This window comes from Haemaphysalis longicornis, unplaced genomic scaffold (assembly GCF_048455015.1).
Source record: "Haemaphysalis longicornis isolate Haplotype H1 unplaced genomic scaffold, Haemaphysalis longicornis Haplotype H1 scaffold_9, whole genome shotgun sequence".
In the NCBI taxonomy this organism is placed as follows: Eukaryota; Metazoa; Arthropoda; class Arachnida; order Ixodida; family Ixodidae; genus Haemaphysalis; species Haemaphysalis longicornis.
Genome location: NW_027526460.1, coordinates 9181923 through 9188168, shown reverse-complemented (window position 1 = coordinate 9188168; position 6246 = coordinate 9181923). Strand labels below are relative to the sequence as shown.

At 48.9% G+C, this 6246-nt stretch overlaps 1 pseudogene; it reads left to right on the top strand.

Annotated features, from left to right (window-relative positions):
• Positions 1-3909: 3909 nt before the first annotated feature.
• LOC144152522 (uncharacterized) lies at positions 3910-5810 on the top strand (annotated as a pseudogene).
• The last annotated feature ends 436 nt before the right edge of the window (positions 5811-6246 follow it).

Below are 6246 nucleotides of genomic sequence, written 5' to 3'. Positions count from 1 at the left end.
TCATCGTCGGCATTCGTGACGAAGCTTTACGAGAGAGGCTGTTCCGCGAGAGAGATTTAACACTGGAGAAAATCATCGCTACGTGCAGAGCGGCCGAAATTTCAAAGCAGCACATGTCTTCGCTCGCAATGACTGCACATCAACAAGAACCGACTGTGAACTACCTGAACAGAAAAAGCAAACACGGTCGACAACAACAAGCTCGCAAGAAACAAACGAGAGGGCAACCAACGGCTCAGCAAAGAAACAGTCAGCCCAACGAAACAGCGCCTCAGTGTACAAGCGGCAGGTGCGGCAGGTGTAGAACCATACATCAACCCCGACAGTGTCCCGCGTACGGCTCCACCTGCTATGCATGTGGAAAGTTCGGACACTACGCGAGTGTTTGCCGTCAGATGCACAAAACAACACAGACAAAAGTCCACATGCTCGGTGCCGACCAAGGTGATAACTCCGAACAGGAATTATTCTTGGGAACCCTCACAGTGAACGCTGTAGAAGATTCATCAACAGACTGGTTCGAAACCATCGACGTGAATGGGCACGACGTGAACTTTAAGTTGGACACAGGCCCCGACGTGAACATTCTTCCTGAGCAACTAGTAGTGTTGAAATGGAGACCACAACCAACCCTGAAATCAACAAAGGCGAAGGTCGCAACATACCTGGGTGAGCAACTCAACATTGAGTATGAATGTGAGCTCCCCTGCTCAGTAAAAGACAAGCAGAATTGCCTCAAATTCTTGTTAGTAAAAGGAAGCCTCACGCCTATACTTGGAGCAGCTGCATGCACAAGGCTAAACTTGGTGCGCAGAGTAACTAGCACCAAACCAGTGGAAGAAGCATGTCCTCCAGCTGCACAGATACTTGAAGTTGTGCTTCAAGAATTTAGTGATGTGTTTGAAGGCATTGGTAGGCTACCAGGAGAGTACACCATACACCTCCAGCCAGATGAAAAGCCTACAGTAACTGCCCCTCGCCGTGTGCCAAGTGCCCTGGAAAAGACTGTCAAGGCTGAACTCAGTCGAATGGAACAGAATGGCATTATTGTGTGTGTGACAGAACCAACAGACTGGGTGCATCCTATTGTCATTGTTACCAAGAAAGATGGAAGTGTACGAATTTGCCTGGACCCAAGAAACTTAAATGCAACAATGAAGCGACATCATTGCAACTGTTTGCACGACTAAGTGGATGTACTGTCTTCTCAGTTTTGAATGCTAAAAGTGCTTTTTGGCAGCTAGTCCTTGACGAAAGCAGCTCGTACTTGTGCACTTTTGCCACTCCTTGGGGATGCTACAGATTCCTAAGGGTGCCATTTGGCCTCAAAACAGCCCCAGAACTTTTTCAGCAAGTAGTAGACAGTATCTTTGAGCGTCAAGGTATTGTAACTCCATACTTTGACGATATTCTGGTCGCATCAAGAACACTTAAAGGGGCACTGACACAAAATTTTGAAGGCGAGATAACTTCGGAGATAGATTGGTGGGAACACATATACATCATCTGCAAAATATCAGCGGCGAATACAGCCTAGAACATATTTCAAATCAATTTTAAAGTGTGCGAAACGCAACCGAGCAGCCAGCAGAGGACCACGCGCAATCGACATCCCGAGGATAATGTGTAAATAAACAACATACAAACACGTCACGAGTTTGTGTTTGCCGCTTCCGCACTGCCGGCGTTTTGTGCCGGCTCGCCGCTCCAATCGGAGGGCCGGAGGGCGGAGCTTCTGCTCTCGAGAACGAACGACCCGATCGTTGGCGGCGGAGGCGCCGTGATTTCGTCAGCTCATCGGGCAGCTGGCCGCGACCAAAGTTTTACAGCGATTCCAGACACTCTGTTTCTATTACTGTTTATTACCATTGGATGTGGCGAAAACGCGCCGGAGGCACGAAAAGCCCACTGAGCTCGCCGCACGGTCGCTGTGCAGGCGGCGGCCACGGCCGCGAAGTGGCCCAGGCCGGCGCGGGTAGCTCGAGTGATAGCTTGTTACCGCTGCACGAAATTGTCCCCAAGCCCCGACCATGGTGGCTTACATGAGAAAGGAGTTAATGATGCGATGGCGGGTTGCATTAAAAATTGTCATCTGCACCGCTTACGAGAGCGGCACTCGAATATCCGCCGCAGTGCTAAGCCGAGCACATCTGTAGGCGGACCTGTAGGCAGACCGGCCGGCTGCTCCCAGCGCGCGTCTTGCCACCCACCGTCTCGGGCGTCGCGCGTCGTTCTTTAGCCGCGGTAGCATTTGCACTCGCAGCGCCTGCGTCGCTTTTTAATTAAGCGCCTCACGAGATCAGTACGTGGGGGCATTCGCAGAAACTGCCGTCGATGCGGATTCAACATCCCTCCTGATATCCCTGATATCCCTCCGACGGTCACGTGGTCAACTTTGTTCACACAAAATCCACAAAATCCATCGTTTCGCGGCACTCGCCGAAACCGAAACTGCGACTGGCCGCATTGAAAATGCCTATAATTAAACAACCATCGCACGCTGAAGCAAATGAGGTTTCTACAGGTTATCAGTAGGTCACTAGCAACTCATCGCAACAAAAAAAACAAGATGCAAAATTTTTGTGTCAGTGCCCCTTTAATGAACACGTGGTTCACATGCGTGAAGTTCTCAGCGTAGCACGAGCTAACAACCTCAAGCTGAACTATGACAAACTTAAACTGGGTTTGTCCTCTGTCACCTACCGAGGACATCAGCTGACACAACAGGGCATCACCCCTGATCCTAGCAAGGTGAAGGCTATCGAAGCTATTCCAGCACCAACTAGCAAAGCTGAGCTTCTTCGCTTCCTTGGCATGGCAACTTACCGTATTTGCACGAATATAACGCGAGTTTTTTTTTTCAAAATTACGTGCTCCAAAACGCACCTCGCGTTATATTCGGAATCGAATTCAGCCACGAGGCGCGCGAGTCTGGAGAAAGGGGTGAAAGCCATCCCAGTTGAAGAAAACGAGGAACGGGAACATCGCGCCAAGTGAAAGGAGGAAAACCGAATCTGGAAAGAACTCGTCGCCCTTGTGACGCACACGCAAAAACGCAAAAACACGGCGCGAGAGGAGCGCAAGGGCGAAGCGCGAGCGGGATGAGGGAGAGGGCGGGAGCGAAGGTCACCCGGTCGCCCCTCGCCGCTGCCGCCGAGTTGAGGTGGTGTATCGTGTTCTGCACATCGTCAGCGTCACGCCAAACGGAACTCGAATTCCTTTGTTCCGCGTCTGTTGAAGTGCTTTTTTTCCCCGTCTTCTCGTCTCGAGAGTCGTTCGCGTTTCGTGTGTTACGCGCACCCACGGACCTCGCATGGAGAAGAGGACTCAGTACGACGCATCCTTTAAGAAGAAGGCAATCCTCCTGTCCGAAGACGTCGGCAAAACTCGTGTGCGGCGCGACGCCTCGGAGTGAACGAATTGACGATCCGGGGATGGAGGAAAAACCACGATCGGATCTTCCGTGCCGCGCCTACTCGGAAGGCCTTCCGTGGACCGAAGAGCGGTCGTTACCCTGATCTAGAAAAGACACCTATAATCCCAAAGGTTTCCAACAGGGTTTAGGGAAGTCTCAATAGAGTACAATTGGGTCCCACTGTTGTGTTTCATTGGAATTTATGATGTCTATACATAATGACTGTGAGAATACCGAATAATTTTTTAAGGGCCCCTGACATATAGCTGCTGGGCATCGTTATTCATTCTTTATAGTAAAAACTATTTCTCGCAACTTTAAGCTCGTAAGTGCATGATGTGGTGCATAACGAGCATAATGAGCTACTGCATGATGCTGTACATAAATTATGATGTCGAAAGAGCAAGTAAAAATCCTGTTTTGCAATTGCATTTATGATAATTAAAAACTAACAAGGCTATGTAAAGACTAATAGCAGTTCTGGAATCTTCAAGAAAAAGTCTCTCTGCAATGAAAATTTTAAAGCCACAACTTTATAAATAAAGAAAAAGTTTTTTCGAGTAGTGTCTCCCCTTCGGCAAGTGTTCACAATAACAACTGTTACTGCGGTCTAAGAAACCAACAACATGTGAGCTGCCTGCATTTGTAGTGCCATGACACTGGATTCAGCCGCTGCCCATTAACCTGCGCTCCATGCAGGCCATCAAGAGCATTGGCAAGGGCCAGGCTGCTCTGAACGACTTTTGGGCCACAATGAATGTTTGTTACCGTGGGCTGCACCACAAAACTTACCAGGAGCACCTAAAGAAAACTTTCAGCCCGGCTGCTGCCTCAGCTGCCGAGAATATAACTTTGCTGATGCTGTGAGCACAGTGAAGGACGTGTACCGGGAAATGGAGGTGACCTTCTCCAAAAACATCACCGTGGTGTATGATGGAACGTGGCTAACGCGTGGCCACTCCTCCCACATTGGTGTGAGCTGTGTGATTGAATTTTATACAGGCCTGGTCCTAGACTGCACAGTTCTTTCAAACTTTTGTCTTGGGTGCAGTCTAGGAACAAAAGAGACTGAAGATGGCTACCAGGAGTGGAGGAAGAACCACCAATGCCAAAAAAAATACAAATGTCGGTGCCGGGCGCATGGAAGTGGAAGCCGCCCTGGAGCTTTTCAGGCGGTCTCTCAGCAAAAGTGACTTAAGATACACCACCATTGTTTACAACGGAGACTGCTGTACGTATTTGACGCTGTGTGAGGACGAGACGTATGGCTTCGTGCGCCTCACCAAAGAAGATTGTGTGAATCACGTACAAAAACGAATGGGCACGATTCTTCGCGGCATTTTTACGAAGTCAAGAGAAGGGGAATTTATAGGTGGGAGAGGGGGCTTGACACAGGATCTCATCAAGAAATTGACAAATTTCAATGGACTGGCTCTACGGAATAACACCGAGGTGGATGACATGCAACGAGCAGTCATGGCCACCTAACCACGTCCCATCAACAGATGCCGGGCCCCACCATGAGTTCTGCCCACCCGGCCCTCTCAGCTGGTGCAAGCACCGGTCGGCCGGGCAGAAGGCAAGCCCCAGCCTCACACAAGTACAAGCTATCCCGGCGAGTGGCAGAAGCATTGCTGCCAGTGCATCAGCGCCTTTCGGACCCCCAGCTCCTGGAACGATGCAAGGGCAACAAGACACAAAATGCCGCTGAGAGCTTGCACTCAGTCATTTGGGCAGTCCTTTCCAAGGATTAACACGCTTCTCTTTTTGCCGTGGAGACTGCAGTGCATGACGCTGTTGCGAGATATAATGCTGGCAACCGACGAGCGTATGTGGAATTGTGTTCCTCACTGGGCATCCAACCTGGTGCTCATGCCCTCCGGAGGGCCTCGGAGAAAGACCTGCGAAGGTCAAGAAAGGCTGCCTATGCTCACCAGGTCAACGGGCAGAGGACCACCAAGAAGGCAACTGCACCCAAGGACACCAAAGATTATGCCCCTGGTGCATTTTAGGAGGCACGAACTGCGGTCAAAACTTTGAACACTGTTTTCTCAACTGTGCTTTTTCTTGACTCTACTACGACGGTGGAAGGCATTACGTGATAACAACTGGACATATTTCGATGCGTTTTTTTTGTTTCTATCACTGATGTGTGGTTGAGGTCGAGACAGTCTTACAATTTCTATTTATGTTTGTGTTATTTTATTGTGTGATTATTCTTATGCTGTGGTATGTGTCCCGTTGTACAAAGACAAATATAATGTTCTGCAAAAAAAAAAAAGAACTGTCTTGCCCTAAAATATACTTCTGACTATGAATAGACACAATCTGCAGCTTCCTAGCACGTTTCGTTGCCTTGCTAAACTTTCCACGAGCCGCCAACATGTAAATGTTTATAACACAACAACCACTGAAGACATCTTGCTGAAACTTCGTATTTGCCTCTTTGAGGCCACTCTCAATAAGCATGCCAAATGTCATTACTCTAAGTTGAAAAGCAAAAACATTTGCTCCCATCCCCACGTCCCCCCTTAAGCAGCCATGCTGAACTCAAGCCCTTAAACTTGCCCTGGTGTCTGAAAAAATAAATAAATAAATAAATAAATAAACACGAGGGCTTTACGTTCATTTCAATTTTTGATGTAGCATAAATATGAGAGGACCACCCCAAGGACCACTTGTTCGAGCTAAAATGTGATGAGGAGTCCCTTGCTGCATGGTGCCACATGCTGTGAACAATGCGATCATGCCAAAGGAGGATGGCAACAGGAAGGAAATCAGGACTCATGAATATCAGCAAAGCCATTTTGAATGCCCCATAGAGCGACCTT